General features: G+C 36.1%; 1 long non-coding RNA gene across 5 annotated transcripts; it reads left to right on the plus strand.

Annotated features, from left to right (window-relative positions):
* The first annotated feature begins 1,151 nt into the window (after positions 1 to 1,151).
* On the plus strand, positions 1,152 to 16,376 carry LOC110865847. 5 transcript variants are annotated; one of them, XR_004861161.1, is made up of 5 exons: positions 1,153 to 1,319; positions 2,866 to 2,950; positions 3,664 to 7,429; positions 8,976 to 13,536; positions 15,083 to 16,376. It is a non-coding gene; the product is annotated as an uncharacterized LOC110865847 (long non-coding RNA). The 5 variants fall into 5 exon arrangements; XR_002551022.2 differs by having other exon boundaries at positions 1,158 to 1,319; positions 2,866 to 7,429; positions 15,083 to 15,167; positions 15,869 to 16,376; XR_004861162.1 differs by lacking the exon at positions 2,866 to 2,950 and having other exon boundaries at positions 1,152 to 1,319.
* The last annotated feature ends 2,259 nt before the right edge of the window (positions 16,377 to 18,635 follow it).

Genomic DNA, 18,635 nt, shown 5'->3' on the forward strand with positions numbered 1-18,635 from the left:
TATAGTAACACCAAATCACATATAATAACACCAAAGCACATTGTTTTATTGATAATTAACATTGTTTTATATTGTACATCGATTACAGAACACAGTTGTCACAATTACGTAAACATGAATACCATAGGATGTGACTGTTTAAGTGTGAGCAAGTAGCTAGTCATACCGAGCAAACCAAGGTGAGTTCACTTCTCTCTAAACAAGCATGCGTCCGGTGGGGACAATCAAACTGATAAAACTTGTTAACAGATTTTTTAAACCCATACCCTTGTAGGGGATATGAGGCAGTTTCAAATACCCACATCCTTGTAGGGGATGTGAGGCGGATTTCGCAAACGCATATCCTTGCAGGGGATATGCAGTGAGGCGGATTTCGCAAACGCATATCCTTGCAGGGGATATGCAACGGTTTTCAGTAAACGTTAATGTTGGATAATACACTCACTCTCTATTACTTAAGTCCCATCATACTATCGGGTTAGTTGCTTGTAGGGCAACGGGTGTAACACCCCAAAACTCGAATTATTAAATTCGTAGGAATGTCACCATGTGTAATTAAATAAAGGGAAAATGTCACAGAATAGTAATCAAGTTTTAAAAGTGTTCTAATTAGGTCACTCGTATCGTTTATCTCTCAAATAGGTAACTTAACATTCAAAACGAGTCATGTCCTTTTTTCATTGTGTCAATAAAAAAATGAAGCATAAGATGTTGGGGTCAGATTATTTTAATATATAAAATTATACTTATAAAAAATAAAAACACTTTAATTACATTAAAAATTAAAAAACAAGTTACAATCCACGTCATCACTCGAAGTTAGTATCAAATAAAAGGGAAAAAAGAAACAAAAATCCACATCATCATGGTTAGTTATGAAATTTATGAAAAACCCTTAATTTTAATGAAAAATGAATGTTGAGTGACCTGATTAAAACACTTTTAAAACTTGAGTGACCTAATTGAAACACTTTTAAAACTTGGTTACTATTCTAAAAAGTTACCCCTTAAATAAAATACAATAACTAAGTTATTAAACTTAGTTAAATGCCTAATAAACAAGTTAAGGAATGAAACTTGTGGCAACTATAATGGAATGGTAAACTTGAGGGACTTAGATTGCCAAAAAGGAAATATATTTTATTAAAACAAAAAAAAATCACACACACAAGGTGTGTGTCTGCGTACGATCGCAGGAGAAGGGGAAAAAGGGGGTGTAAACCCTAACCACAAAAAAAATCATCAATTGAAAAGGAAATCGCGGGTTGATTGTGTGCATGAACCAAGAATGATGATCCCTTAAGCGTTTCTCACATCAAGTAAGTCAAATTTCATGATTTGGTGATGATTGATGAAACGGGTTGTGTGTAATCTGTGATTAAATGTGTGATTAAACCTAAATGTTACATGATATGCTCATATAGAAGTTGTATTATGTGCAATTTTGATTATATTGATAGTTTGAAGCAAAACCCATTTGTATGTCAAAAGATGAATGGATATTGTGAAACCCTAGATGCTAATTAGTATGGTATCAATGATTTAAACAATGTGTTGATGAAATATTGATAAGTAATTGATGTTACAACCATATGTTCATAGTTAGGATGAAAGATTGTTATGAATTTGATTGATTGTTAATAAGTTATGTGAAGAATTAGTAGGAATCATGCTTTAAAAGCTTGTACATAATGTTTTTTAAATGCGAAACCCGCCAAGTGTTTGATAAAATGCCTACAAAGTTTGTGTAAAATAGTTAGTAAATTCGTCACTTTTGACAGCCTTAGATAGTCATCTTGTAAAGGCCGTATCTCATTCGTTATTAGGAGTTAGACAACGAGCCTTATATCGTTGAAAAGGTTGTTTCGCATATTACATTTCATATTTGGCCATAAGAGGCTGGTTATGAGATTAAGTGGGTCAAAACAGCATGAAAAGTTAGTAAATTCGTCACTTTTGACAGCCTTAGATAGTCATCTTGTAAAGGCCGTATCTCATTCGTTATTAGGAGTTAGACAACGAGCCTTAAATCGTTGAAAAGGTTGTTTCGCATATTACATTTCATATTTGGTCATAAGAGGCTGGTTATGAGATTTAGTGGGTCAAAACAGCATGAAAAGTTAGTAAATTCGTTTTGACAGCAAGCTGTTTGGAAGCATTTCAGCTTCTGTGCTGATTTTGTAAAAATCATATAAAATCATAGGAATGTCCGATTGTTACGATCTTTATATGCTTAGAAAGATCTCTTAGTGTAGATCATTTCATATTTGAACATGAAGAACTAAATCAGAAGATAAATGGGTTAAAATGTGTCGTGAACAGCTGCTGCGCAGAAAGTTGCTGCACAAATTTTAGTATAAATATTCAGTAAAAATAGTTGTATTGTTATGCACACTTGTATGAATCATGAACTACTGATTTTAATAAATTATTAGTAAGTTATTTGATTGTTTTAAGTGTCTAAAACACTTACCAACTAGTTTATGCATATAATTGCACCAACGGGTCGAAACAGGTTGTTGATAGAAAATAGTAGAATGGATGTGTAAAAAACCAAGGTGTTAAGAAATGGTATGAAATGTTTAACATATGAAGCAAGTTGCCTAACTTAGAAAAGGTTATCATTCTAAGTATGGAATTTTGAAAGAATAACGAACATGATGTAAATACATAATTATGCATGCTAGAAGCTCATGTATCACTGTTGTGATGATGGAATGATAAATAGTTAGATTGATTAGCATTGTAGTATTATGATACATGTTGAACTCGTTAAGCGATTGACACGTGAATAGAAGTGTGATTAGTGATGCGTATGATTATGTATACTAACTATTGAATGGATGTAATGGAATGAGATAATAGGAACGTGTCAAGGAGAGGTCAAGCATAGGAGGATAACGGGTCAAGATAAGGCAAGGTGACAAATACACTTATTGGAGTACTCGAGGTAAGTGAATTTCGATTCACTTTTTAGTAGGTTTAATAGATTTTAATACTTATGTTTACGAAACATCATGAAAGAACATGTAATAATCAGAAGTACAAAGCCAATAATGCCTCATTATTGAAGAAGGTTGTATTTAAGCCGAAAGTAAATTGGTGGGTTTAAACGGGTCGAATTTTATGTGCATATGTTGCGTAATGTAATGAAATTCGTTATGGTTAAGACCTTGGGTAAGAATTTTTAGTCATTATGTAAGGGGAACATTTCCCGGACCATTAGGAACAAGTTTTATATGATTCGGTTGTCGGTTAGTGAATGAACGGATTGTTTCGTGTTAGTGTAGGAAATTTTATAAGTATATGTGTATAGGAATCCAAAGGGCACGTGGGTTGAATCATAGATTGTCTATACTATGTAAAGTTGTGAATGTGACATTCCGGCATAAACCTACATGTAAAAGAAGCTTGTGTATATATTCGTGATTAATTGATTGTGCGTAGGAAGGAACACTGGCATGTATGAAGGTACGCATGTATATATATAAGTGTATATATATATATATATATATATGTATGTATGTATGATAATAAGTACGTAGGTGTGAATGTGTGTGTGTGAATGAATGTTCAATGCTTAAGACATATGCATGAACGTTATCAAAGTGTTCGAGTATTTATGGATACTAATGATGTGCGTTGAGTTGGAATGTAATGTAGGTATGGGATCGTTGGCTTCATGAAGAAATGGAGCTGGATTTGGATAAGAGTATTTAAGAAAGCGCTTGGACAATTCCACGACTACTTTATAGAATGCTCTACGAAATTCTATTATATAGTTTAATGTTGTATGGTATGTTAATGACTAATGGTTTGGTTGTACGTGGTGTCCACAGGTATCGCTTGGGTTTTCTCTACATTTATTGAAGTGAAGCGGACTTAGTTCGAGTTGAGAGCAAGGATTGTACGGGGTAGAATGGTCACATAGTGTAACTCATATAGGTTTTGAAGTATTAACGTTATAAATCCGTTTTAATGAATATATGGCATTTCGCATTTGAACCTTCATGTGTTTGATATGTCTATTAAAGAACGAAATTTTTGGGCTCTTGTTTTCTGCTGCGTCGTATTTTAAGTTATTACGCGTTAGTCTTACAGGGAATTGTTCTTATTACGAACGGGTCATGCCCGAATTTTGTTAAATAATAGTATGATAATATTACATTTTGGAATGTGTAATTTGGGCGTAACAAGTTGGTATCAGAGCCCAGGTTTGAGAGAATCAAGTAACGGGAGGTAAATACTTGAACTCAAACCGGTGGGCTCTCGTGACCAAGAGCCCGTACAATCCAAGACTCGATCGAGGCCTAAAGGCAAAAGCGAATGTAAGTAAGTATTAGATTATGTAACTGAAGGAAACTAATAGTATGTTATGTGAAGGGTAAGCGCAATTGTTGGGAGAGATGAACTGTGAATGCGGTCTGGGACCGGCATCAAGGCAAGTAATGAGGCGAATTGACCCCAGGTACGTAAATCTAACGTGTGGGCGTATGAAATGGTACAGTTAACTAAGTGAAAGAAAAATTTTAAACAAATTATAATAACGACATGGTAAATAAGTTTTGAAAATGTCACACATGCCGAAACTAAATCCTTCGGACATAAGGTGGCGATTACGCGAAGACACGAAACTAGTACATGGAAGGTGTACCTGGCCAGTACACAAGAAACGTATGACGTTCGTGAGACCGTGATAATTGTTACAGGTATGTCCGATAGAATTTGGTAGCGGCTAGGTGCGTGGGTGAAATGGGTAGTAAGACTCTCGGGAGGTTGAGAGTACTATGTAAGGGTGAAAGGTATAAGTGATAAGAATGAAATATTGAGTCCATAAGAAAGTATGGATTGACAATGTATGAATGCAATGTTTGAATCCGCGAGACGGATTCAAGGAATGAAAGATATGAATGCAATGCTTGAATCCGCGAGACGGATTCAAGGAATGAAAGATATGAATGCAATGCTTGAGTCCGCGAGACGGATTCAAGGATGAAAGATGTGAATGCAATGCTTGAATCCGCGAAACGGATTCAAAGAATGAAAGATACGAATGATGCAAATCCCTTGCGGATTTGGTTATGCTAAAGAAGGTTATGATAAGCTATGCAAGTCGACCGGTTCAAGTTGAACAAGTCGAGTAAGGATAGGGTACCATCCGTTTAGAACGGGTGGTCGTGAATGCAATAATAAATGTATGAAGCTCAACCCGTTATACGGATAGAACGAAATATTTATGTTGAACACAATTAACTCGATGTTACCGAGTCGTAAGTGGTATGCTTGAATCTCATTATGAGAATATATGCCATTACCCATTTAATTGGATACTCGAATGCGTAAAAGAAATGAAAGTATATAAGCGAATGGAACTAAAATATTGGTATTGTAAGCGAAATAAGTATTATGACTAACCTTTAAAACGGGAAGGGTAAGTATTTGCAAGAAAACACTGGAACAGTGAAGTTATGAGGTCGTAAGCATGTTTGAATTAAAAAAAAAAAAAGAGTACAAACGTGTACTTCGATACGCATGTATATAATAAGAAATAAGTGGCAGTTGACCTTGAAAAGTCAAACTGCAGAAGCTGAGAAATAATTTGTTTCAAACCAAGTGAGTGCTAGAGAAGAAAGGAAATGTGTAGTGTAGTACACCAAATGAGTTAAAGAATTACGAAATAATGATTATGTGTTTACCCGTCAAGAACGGGTCAAACAATGAGAATGATATATATATTAAGAAATGGTCATGTATTGACCCGTTATGAATAGGTTTAACACACTAGTGCTTTAAAAAGAATCTTGGAAGTAGTAATATGTAAACAAGGAGAAGTAATAAACATCATGTTTAAATGAACTTGAATGAAATGTGATAATCCCCAATCTTATAATGAGTATGGCAGATATCATAGTGTGCTAAACCTATCAAGGTCAGTGAAAGAATGTTCATAAGCGAAAGCTCGTCACACAGATGAACGAGGTCAATACGAAACATGGTATGGAATGGTGACGAAGAGGACCGACTCGTTGCTGCATGTTCAAGTACTGCACCAAGGTAGTAAGGTTAGCAAATTATTTAATATATGAAGGTACGATGCTTGAATCCCTCAAACCTACGCTCTCGTGAAAGTGTGTTCGTTTCTAAGCGCCACACAAGTAAGTGATTTAAGGATTTCGAGCTATGCTTTTAGATGAAAACGGAAATGGGTTATGGATAAATTACTATTATAACCTGGGTTGGGACGTTATGGGATGTTAGGGAAGGTTTCGGGACTGCCCGAGACCATTTCTGGTTGGAAAAAGGACCCGGGAACAAAAAAATTTTGGTCAAACAGCGTCTGCACAGCAGAGAGCCCGTCGGCGACGGCCTTTATGCCGTCGGCGACGGCACCCCTCCACCAGACGCGCTAACTGTCTGTCTACGGGCAATGTTTAGCGACGGGACCTTCCCGAGCCCGTCGGCGACGCACCATGTGCCGTCGGCGACGGGTCCCCCTTATCTTCTTATGCTGAAATTGTTTGTTTATTAGGCTAAGGTCCCTAATTCAGTTCTAGCATTCATTAAACACTAAGAACACCCCAGATTGATGATGAAGCTAGGAAATTCAAGACAACTATCGTGTTTTAATGATGAATGTGTGGGAAGTTATGTATGCGAACGAATGAAATAAGTAACACATCTAGAATGTTTGTAAAGAAAGATTGGGTAAGTTTATAAAAAAATTTACACTATCATTGAAAAAGTACCTCCATAGGAATAGGTATGATATGTTTAATATGTACGAATGAACGAGATTGTATGCGGAAATGAATAAATTAATGATGACTAGGGATTGGTTTTCGCAAGGAAGTTTGAAATCTTGATAAGTATGAATAATATATCAGGATGCTAGTTTCAAATTATGGACTATGGGATCTGTGATTAGGCAAATTCTCACAACATGCTTATGTAAGTCGTCCAAGGTAACTTGAATGAGTGAGGGAACGAAGAATAAAACTAGACGGGTTGTAGAAGAAAAGAAAGAGGTTTCGGGGACGAAACCTTCTTTAAGGGGGGTAGATTTGTAACACCCCAAAACTCGAATTATTAAATTCGTAGGAATGTCACCATGTGTAATTAAATAAAATACAATAACTAAGTTATTAAACTTAGTTAAATGCCTAATAAACAAGTTAAGGAATGAAACTTGTGGCAACTGTAATGGAATGGTAAACTTGAGGGACTTAGATTGCCAAAAAGAAAATATATTTTATTAAAACAAAAAAAAAATCACACACACAAGGTGTGTGTCTGCGTACGATCGCAGGAGAAGGGGAAAAAGGGGGTGTAAACCCTAACCACAAAAAAAATCATCAATTGAAAAGGAAATCGCGGGTTGATTGTGTGCATGAACCAAGAATGATGATCCCTTAAGCGTTTCTCACATCAAGTAAGTCAAATTTCATGATTTGGTGATGATTGATGAAACGGGTTGTGTGTAATCTGTGATTAAATGTGTGATTAAACCTGAATGTTACATGATATGCTCATATAGAAGTTGTATTATGTGCAATTTTGATTATATTGATAGTTTGAAGCAAAACCCATTTGTATGTCAAAAGATGAATGGATATTGTGAAACCCTAGATGCTAATTAGTATGGTATCAATGATTTAAACAATGTGTTGATGAAATATTGATAAGTAATTGATGTTACAACCATATGTTCATAGTTAGGATGAAAGATTGTTATGAATTTGATTGATTGTTAATAAGTTATGTGAAGAATTAGTAGGAATCATGCTTTAAAAGCTTGTACATAATGTTTTTTAAATGCGAAACCCGCCAAGTGTTTGATAAAATGCCTACAAAGTTTGTGTAAAATAGTTAGTAAATTCGTCACTTTTGACAGCCTTAGATAGTCATCTTGTAAAGGCCGTATCTCATTCGTTATTAGGAGTTAGACAACGAGCCTTATATCGTTGAAAAGGTTGTTTCGCATATTACATTTCATATTTGGCCATAAGAGGCTGGTTATGAGATTAAGTGGGTCAAAACAGCATGAAAAGTTAGTAAATTCGTCACTTTTGACAGCCTTAGATAGTCATCTTGTAAAGGCCGTATCTCATTCGTTATTAGGAGTTAGACAACGAGCCTTATATCGTTGAAAAGGTTGTTTCGCATATTACATTTCATATTTGGTCATAAGAGGCTGGTTATGAGATTTAGTGGGTCAAAACAGCATGAAAAGTTAGTAAATTCGTTTTGACAGCAAGCTGTTTGGAAGCATTTCAGCTTCTGTGCTGATTTTGTAAAAATCATATAAAATCATAGGAATGTCCGATTGTTACGATCTTTATATGCTTAGAAAGATCTCTGAGTGTAGATCATTTCATATTTGAACATGAAGAACTAAATCAGAAGATAAATGGGTTAAAATGTGTCGTGAACAGCTGCTGCGCAGAAAGTTGCTGCACAAATTTTAGTATAAATATTCAGTAAAAATAGTTGTATTGTTATGCACACATGTATGAATCATGAACTACTGATTTTAATAAATTATTAGTAAGTTATTTGATTGTTTTAAGTGTCTAAAACACTTACCAACTAGTTTATGCATATAATTGCACCAACGGGTCAAAACGGGTTGTTGATAGAAAATAGTAGAATGGATGTGTAAAAAACCAAGGTGTTAAGAAATGGTATGAAATGTTTAACATATGAAGCAAGTTGCCAAACTTAGAAAAGGTTATCATTCTAAGTATGGAATTTTGAAAGAATAACGAACATGATGTAAATACATAATTATGCATGCTAGAAGCTCATGTATCACTGTTGTGATGATGGAATGATAAATAGTTAGATTGATTAGCATTGTAGTATTATGATACATGTTGAACTCGTTAAGCGATTGACACGTGAATAGAAGTGTGATTAGTGATGCGTATGATTATGTATACTAACTATTGAATGGATGTAATGGAATGAGATAATAGGAACGTGTCAAGGAGAGGTCAAGCATAGGAGGATAACGGGTCAAGATAAGGCAAGGTGACAAATACACTTATTGGAGTACTCGAGGTAAGTGAATTTCGATTCACTTTTTAGTAGGTTTAATAGATTTTAATACTTATGTTTACGAAACATCATGAAAGAACATGTAATAATCAGAAGTACAAAGCCAATAATGCCTCATTATTGAAGAAGGTTGTATTTAAGCCGAAAGTAAATTGGTGGGTTTAAACGGGTCGAATTTTATGTGCATATGTTGCGTAATGTAATGAAATTCGTTATGGTTAAGACCTTGGGTAAGAATTTTTAGTCATTATGTAAGGGGAACATTTCCCGGACCATTAGGAACAAGTTTTATATGATTCGGTTGTCGGTTAGTGAATGAACGGATTGTTTCGTGTTAGTGTAGGAAATTTTATAAGTATATGTGTATAGGAATCCAAAGGGCACGTGGGTTGAATCATAGATTGTCTATACTATGTAAAGTTGTGAATGTGACATTCCGGCATAAACCTACATGTAAAAGAAGCTTGTGTATATATTCGTGATTAATTGATTGTGCGTAGGAAGGAACACTGGCATGTATGAAGGTACGCATGTATATATATAAGTGTATATATATATATATATATGTATGTATGTATGATAATAAGTACGTAGGTGTGAATGTGTGTGTGTGAATGAATGTTCAATGCTTAAGACATATGCATGAACGTTATCAAAGTGTTCGAGTATTTATGGATACTAATGATGTGCGTTGAGTTGGAATGTAATGTAGGTATGGGATCGTTGGCTTCATGAAGAAATGGAGCTGGATTTGGATAAGAGTATTTAAGAAAGCGCTTGGACAATTCCACGACTACTTTATAGAATGCTCTACGAAATTCTATTATATAGTTTAATGTTGTATGGTATGTTAATGACTAATGGTTTGGTTGTACGTGGTGTCCACAGGTATCGCTTGGGTTTTCTCTACATTTATTGAAGTGAAGCGGACTTAGTTCGAGTTGAGAGCAAGGATTGTACGGGGTAGAATGGTCACATAGTGTAACTCATATAGGTTTTGAAGTATTAACGTTATAAATCCGTTTTAATGAATATATGGCATTTCGCATTTGAACCTTCATGTGTTTGATATGTCTATTAAAGAACGAAATTTTTGGGCTCTTGTTTTCTGCTGCGTCGTATTTTAAGTTATTACGCGTTAGTCTTACAGGGAATTGTTCTTATTACGAACGGGTCATGCCCGAATTTTGTTAAATAATAGTATGATAATATTACATTTTGGAATGTGTAATTTGGGCGTAACAAGTTGGTATCAGAGCCCAGGTTTGAGAGAATCAAGTAACGGGAGGTAAATACTTGAACTCAAACCGGTGGGCTCTCGTGACCAAGAGCCCGTACAATCCAAGACTCGATCGAGGCCTAAAGGCAAAAGCGAATGTAAGTAAGTATTAGATTATGTAATTGAAGGAAACTAATAGTATGTTATGTGAAGGGTAAGCGCAATTGTTGGGAGAGATGAACTGTGAATGCGGTCTGGGACCGGCATCAAGGCAAGTAATGAGGCGAATTGACCCCAGGTACGTAAATCTAACGTGTGGGCGTATGAAATGGTACAGTTAACTAAGTGAAAGAAAAATTTTAAACAAATTATAATAACGACATGGTAAATAAGTTTTGAAAATGTCACACATGCCGAAACTAAATCCTTCGGACATAAGGTGGCGATTACGCGAAGACACGAAACTAGTACATGGAAGGTGTACCTGGCCAGTACACAAGAAACGTATGACGTTCGTGAGACCGTGATAATTGTTACAGGTATGTCCGATAGAATTTGGTAGCGGCTAGGTGCGTGGGTGAAATGGGTAGTAAGACTCTCGGGAGGTTGAGAGTACTATGTAAGGGTGAAAGGTATAAGTTATAAGAATGAAATATTGAGTCCATAAGAAAGTATGGATTGACAATGTATGAATGCAATGTTTGAATCCGCGAGACGGATTCAAGGAATGAAAGATATGAATGCAATGCTTGAATCCGCGAGACGGATTCAAGGAATGAAAGATATGAATGCAATGCTTGAGTCCGCGAGACGGATTCAAGGATGAAAGATGTGAATGCAATGCTTGAATCCGCGAAACGGATTCAAAGAATGAAAGATACGAATGATGCAAATCCCTTGCGGATTTGGTTATGCTAAAGAAGGTTATGATAAGCTATGCAAGTCGACCGGTTCAAGTTGAACAAGTCGAGTAAGGATAGGGTACCATCCGTTTAGAACGGGTGGTCGTGAATGCAATAATAAATGTATGAAGCTCAACCCGTTATACGGATAGAACGAAATATTTATGTTGAACACAATTAACTCGATGTTACCGAGTCGTAAGTGGTATGCTTGAATCTCATTATGAGAATATATGCCATTACCCATTTAATTGGATACTCGAATGCGTAAAAGAAATGAAAGTATATAAGCGAATGGAACTAAAATATTGGTATTGTAAGCGAAATAAGTATTATGACTAACCTTTAAAACGGGAAGGGTAAGTATTTGCAAGAAAACACTGGAACAGTGAAGTTATGAGGTCGTAAGCATGTTTGAATTAAAAAAAAAAAAAGAGTACAAACGTGTACTTCAATACGCATGTATATAATAAGAAATAAGTGGCAGTTGACCTTGAAAAGTCAAACTGCAGAAGCTGAGAAATAATTTGGTTTCAAACCAAGTGAGTGCTAGAGAAGAAAGGAAATGTGTAGTGTAGTACACCAAATGAGTTAAAGAATTACGAAATAATGATTATGTGTTTACCCGTCAAGAACGGGTCAAACAATGAGAATGATATATATATTAAGAAATGGTCATGTATTGACCCGTTATGAATAGGTTTAACACACTAGTGCTTTAAAAAGAATCTTGGAAGTAGTAATATGTAAACAAGGAGAAGTAATAAACATCATGTTTAAATGAACTTGAATGAAATGTGATAATCCCCAATCTTATAATGAGTATGGCAGATATCATAGTGTGCTAAACCTATCAAGGTCAGTGAAAGAATGTTCATAAGCGAAAGCTCGTCACACAGATGAACGAGGTCAATACGAAACATGGTATGGAATGGTGACGAAGAGGACCGACTCGTTGCTGCATGTTCAAGTACTGCACCAAGGTAGTAAGGTTAGCAAATTATTTAATATATGAAGGTACGATGCTTGAATCCCTCAAACCTACGCTCTCGTGAAAGTGTGTTCGTTTCTAAGCGCCACACAAGTAAGTGATTTAAGGATTTCGAGCTATGCTTTTAGATGAAAACGGAAATGGGTTATGGATAAATTACTATTATAACCTGGGTTGGGACGTTATGGGATGTTAGGGAAGGTTTCGGGACTGCCCGAGACCATTTCTGGTTGGAAAAAGGACCCGGGAACAAAAAAATTTTGGTCAAACAGCGTCTGCACAGCAGAGAGCCCGTCGGCGACGGCCTTTATGCCGTCGGCGACGGCACCCCTCCACCAGACGCGCTAACTGTCTGTCTACGGGCAATGTTTAGCGACGGGACCTTCCCGAGCCCGTCGGCGACGCACCATGTGCCGTCGGCGACGGGTCCCCCTTATCTTCTTATGCTGAAATTGTTTGTTTATTAGGCTAAGGTCCTTAATTCAGTTCTAGCATTCATTAAACACTAAGAACACCCCAGATTGATGATGAAGCTAGGAAATTCAAGACAACTATCGTGTTTTAATGATGAATGTGTGGGAAGTTATGTATGCGAACGAATGAAATAAGTAACACATCTAGAATGTTTGTAAAGAAAGATTGGGTAAGTTTATAAAAAAATTTACACTATCATTGAAAAAGTACCTCCATAGGAATAGGTATGATATGTTTAATATGTACGAATGAACGAGATTGTATGCGGAAATGAATAAATTAATGATGACTAGGGATTGGTTTTCGCAAGGAAGTTTGAAATCTTGATAAGTATGAATAATATATCAGGATGCTAGTTTCAAATTATGGACTATGGGATCTGTGATTAGGCAAATTCTCACAACATGCTTATGTAAGTCGTCCAAGGTAACTTGAATGAGTGAGGGAACGAAGAATAAAACTAGACGGGTTGTAGAAGAAAAGAAAGAGGTTTCGGGGACGAAACCTTCTTTAAGGGGGGTAGATTTGTAACACCCCAAAACTCGAATTATTAAATTCGTAGGAATGTCACCATGTGTAATTAAATAAAATACAATAACTAAGTTATTAAACTTAGTTAAATGCCTAATAAACAAGTTAAGGAATGAAACTTGTGGCAACTATAATGGAATGGTAAACTTGAGGGACTTAGATTGCCAAAAAGAAAATATATTTTATTAAAACAAAAAAAAAATCACACACACAAGGTGTGTGTCTGCGTACGATCGCAGGAGAAGGGGAAAAAGGGGGTGTAAACCCTAACCACAAAAAAAATCATCAATTGAAAAGGAAATCGCGGGTTGATTGTGTGCATGAACCAAGAATGATGATCCCTTAAGCGTTTCTCACATCAAGTAAGTCAAATTTCATGATTTGGTGATGATTGATGAAACGGGTTGTGTGTAATCTGTGATTAAATGTGTGATTAAACCTGAATGTTACATGATATGCTCATATAGAAGTTGTATTATGTGCAATTTTGATTATATTGATAGTTTGAAGCAAAACCCATTTGTATGTCAAAAGATGAATGGATATTGTGAAACCCTAGATGCTAATTAGTATGGTATCAATGATTTAAACAATGTGTTGATGAAATATTGATAAGTAATTGATGTTACAACCATATGTTCATAGTTAGGATGAAAGATTGTTATGAATTTGATTGATTGTTAATAAGTTATGTGAAGAATTAGTAGGAATCATGCTTTAAAAGCTTGTACATAATGTTTTTTAAATGCGAAACCCGCCAAGTGTTTGATAAAATGCCTACAAAGTTTGTGTAAAATAGTTAGTAAATTCGTCACTTTTGACAGCCTTAGATAGTCATCTTGTAAAGGCCGTATCTCATTCGTTATTAGGAGTTAGACAACGAGCCTTATATCGTTGAAAAGGTTGTTTCGCATATTACATTTCATATTTGGCCATAAGAGGCTGGTTATGAGATTAAGTGGGTCAAAACAGCATGAAAAGTTAGTAAATTCGTCACTTTTGACAGCCTTAGATAGTCATCTTGTAAAGGCCGTATCTCATTCGTTATTAGGAGTTAGACAACGAGCCTTATATCGTTGAAAAGGTTGTTTCGCATATTACATTTCATATTTGGTCATAAGAGGCTGGTTATGAGATTTAGTGGGTCAAAACAGCATGAAAAGTTAGTAAATTCGTTTTGACAGCAAGCTGTTTGGAAGCATTTCAGCTTCTGTGCTGATTTTGTAAAAATCATATAAAATCATAGGAATGTCCGATTGTTACGATCTTTATATGCTTAGAAAGATCTCTGAGTGTAGATCATTTCATATTTGAACATGAAGAACTAAATCAGAAGATAAATGGGTTAAAATGTGTCGTGAACAGCTGCTGCGCAGAAAGTTGCTGCACAAATTTTAGTATAAATATTCAGTAAAAATAGTTGTATTGTTATGCACACTTGTATGAATCATGAACTACTGATTTTAATAAATTATTAGTAAGTTATTTGATTGTTTTAAGTGTCTAAAACACTTACCAACTAGTTTATGCATATAATTGCACCAACGGGTCGAAACGGGTTGTTGATAGAAAATAGTAGAATGGATGTGTAAAAAACCAAGGTGTTAAGAAATGGTATGAAATGTTTAACATATGAAGCAAGTTGCCTAACTTAGAAAAGGTTATCATTCTAAGTATGGAATTTTGAAAGAATAACGAACATGATGTAAATACATAATTATGCATGCTAGAAGCTCATGTATCACTGTTGTGATGATGGAATGATAAATAGTTAGATTGATTAGCATTGTAGTATTATGATACATGTTGAACTCGTTAAGCGATTGACACGTGAATAGAAGTGTGATTAGTGATGCGTATGATTATGTATACTAACTATTGAATGGATGTAATGGAATGAGATAATAGGAACGTGTCAAGGAGAGGTCAAGCATAGGAGGATAACGGGTCAAGATAAGGCAAGGTGACAAATACACTTATTGGAGTACTCGAGGTAAGTGAATTTCGATTCACTTTTTAGTAGGTTTAATAGATTTTAATACTTATGTTTACGAAACATCATGAAAGAACATGTAATAATCAGAAGTACAAAGCCAATAATGCCTCATTATTGAAGAAGGTTGTATTTAAGCCGAAAGTAAATTGGTGGGTTTAAACGGGTCGAATTTTATGTGCATATGTTGCGTAATGTAATGAAATTCGTTATGGTTAAGACCTTGGGTAAGAATTTTTAGTCATTATGTAAGGGGAACATTTCCCGGACCATTAGGAACAAGTTTTATATGATTCGGTTGTCGGTTAGTGAATGAACGGATTGTTTCGTGTTAGTGTAGGAAATTTTATAAGTATATGTGTATAGGAATCCAAAGGGCACGTGGGTTGAATCATAGATTGTCTATACTATGTAAAGTTGTGAATGTGACATTCCGGCATAAACCTACATGTAAAAGAAGCTTGTGTATATATTCGTGATTAATTGATTGTGCGTAGGAAGGAACACTGGCATGTATGAAGGTACGCATGTATATATATAAGTGTATATATATATGTATGTATGTATGATAATAAGTACGTAGGTGTGAATGTGTGTGTGTGAATGAATGTTCAATGCTTAAGACATATGCATGAACGTTATCAAAGTGTTCGAGTATTTATGGATACTAATGATGTGCGTTGAGTTGGAATGTAATGTAGGTATGGGATCGTTGGCTTCATGAAGAAATGGAGCTGGATTTGGATAAGAGTATTTAAGAAAGCGCTTGGACAATTCCACGACTACTTTATAGAATGCTCTACGAAATTCTATTATATAGTTTAATGTTGTATGGTATGTTAATGACTAATGGTTTGGTTGTACGTGGTGTCCACAGGTATCGCTTGGGTTTTCTCTACATTTATTGAAGTGAAGCGGACTTAGTTCGAGTTGAGAGCAAGGATTGTACGGGGTAGAATGGTCACATAGTGTAACTCATATAGGTTTTGAAGTATTAACGTTATAAATCCGTTTTAATGAATATATGGCATTTCGCATTTGAACCTTCATGTGTTTGATATGTCTATTAAAGAACGAAATTTTTGGGCTCTTGTTTTCCGCTGCGTCGTATTTTAAGTTATTACGCGTTAGTCTTACAGGGAATTGTTCTTATTACGAACGGGTCATGCCCGAATTTTGTTAAATAATAGTATGATAATATTACATTTTGGAATGTGTAATTTGGGCGTAACAACGGGGTTATTAGTTGATAGCGCTATTAGGTCTGGCACCCTCACGACGTACCTGGATAGGATGGGCGTGAACTAATAACTTTAAATCATGACCAATGTTGGATAGAGCATTGGAGAAGGGCAAAAAGGGCCGTCTGCGGTATCGAGTTATTATCAACATAACAAATCATAAGTCACTGCTTGATATTAAACGGTTAAAACAAACTGTGAACTCGCCAGCGTTGTCTGATACACTTTTCTGCATGCTTGCAGGTCCTTAGGTACATGGATTGGAACTTGCTATCTAGGAGTGCTGGAGTGGTCATGGGTCGTAACTCTTGGATACAAGTTTAATGATTATCGCACTCTTGTTTTGAACCACTTGATTTATTATTTATATTATGCTTCCGCTGAACGTATTTGTTTTGGATTGTGTTTGAACTTACTTTATGAAATAAATGGAAACTTTTATTAAATACTATATTATGGTTCAATATGATTGGTGGCTAAATCCTGGTACGTCACACGCCTCGCAGGGGGGGTTCCGCTTGTGGTATTTTAGGGGGTGTGACATGGATAAATCTGAGTTCCAAATTGTATTTATGAGGCAACAGAGCTTTTTGCCCCATGACAATTTCTGCTGCTAGCTTTTTTTCCCATGATTCAGTCGATCTGAGTAACCTGGGTTGGATTACCTCTGTTTTCGGATCGAGGACTTGATGGGCGATTTGACAAATTCTCTGCCATGGAAAACAGAGATCGGAAAGAAATGAATCGAAACGAGAAGATGAGAATGAAATTTGAAGAATCGGTGGGCGCCAATGAAGAAACAGTGGTTCGAATGACCGAAATCAATCGGACCAGGGGTTTAGTTCTGCATAAAAGGGTAAGTCCTCTCGTTTGATTTGGGGTTTGCTAAGCTTCTTCTCCGGACGATATCTGCAAAACAGACAATCGTTAGAGTTGCCACGGGGAGAATGGGGGTTCTCTCCGTGACCACCCTCCGGCGTGAGAATAAGTACTGATCTCAACGAAGAAGAAGAAGAAGAAGAAGAAGAAGTAGTGAAAGTGAATGAGAGTAACTTGAGAGATTGTACCTGAGTTGTCTTATTTATAACCGGATTTGGGCGGGAAAGTTTGTTGACGGAGGCAATAACGGAAAGCATCTTCCGTAAGCGGTTACTCTTTCTGCCGTTAATCACCATCTTGACGTTTATTCACATGGATCGTGGGCAAGATCAACGGCTGGGGAGGTGCAACGTGGAAAGTGAATGTGTGTGGATCTTTCTCCAAATTAGTGTCATCATCGTGACCCTGATAAGCGTTTAGGATGATGCCATGTCACTAGTCAGTTATAACCGAATGGTTGTGCACGATGGGGCCTTTTAGAAGGTTTACAGCTGTAATCCTCTATGCCTCTGCCTCATGTTAATTCTGTTGTAACAGAACGGTCACTTTACGTTTAAGTCTGGGTTGTAATCGCGCGGAGATGTTTTAGGGTTTTGCTCCCAACTTAACTATTCCGTTGCATGAGCCCGCGCAAGGATGTGTTATTAGTTCCCGATGTGCGGGTGTTGAAGACTGCTTTCTTTTAAGTTCTCTTCTTTAGAATCGGTGCGCAGCCGCGCAAGGTTCCCTTAAAGAGGTTTATCGTGATGAAGTTGTGGTATGGTCCAATGTGCCTGCGTGAGGTTTGTAGGACCATACCCCTTCATTAACCAAAAAATCTAACTGTGTTAGGGCTAAAGGACATAACGTGCAGGATATTTAAACATTAAGGACAAAACTAGTCAATTTTAAAGTCAAAGGACACCGCCTGCAATTTGGTACATACATAAAGGAAAAACTTATAATTTACTCTAATAACTACTAAAGTTCAATAATAAATAACTAGACATAAACTTAAGTGAGAACATACCTTAAAACTATTTATGGCAGGTTGATGTAGAGTCTCCCTACTCGTGCTCCTACTCGCTCTAAAATCGACTACTAGCAACACCCAAAAGGGGTACTGCTTACTCAGGATTTTCTATACTAGAACGTTCCCATTAAAATTTAATGTACTAAAGGGTGACAGAAAAACTTCTATTTATAAGAAGAAAGAGTAAATTGCCATTTTGGTCCCTGTGGTTTGGCCAGTTTTGCCACTTTAGTCCAAATTTCAAACTTTTTACATCCAGGGCCCTGTGGTTTGGTTTTTGTTGCCATTTTGGTCCAAATTTCAAATTTGACCAGATTTCCCATTAATGACTTGCTA

Source organism: Helianthus annuus, chromosome 6, assembly GCF_002127325.2.
Source record: "Helianthus annuus cultivar XRQ/B chromosome 6, HanXRQr2.0-SUNRISE, whole genome shotgun sequence".
NCBI lineage: Eukaryota > Viridiplantae > Streptophyta > Magnoliopsida > Asterales > Asteraceae > Helianthus > Helianthus annuus.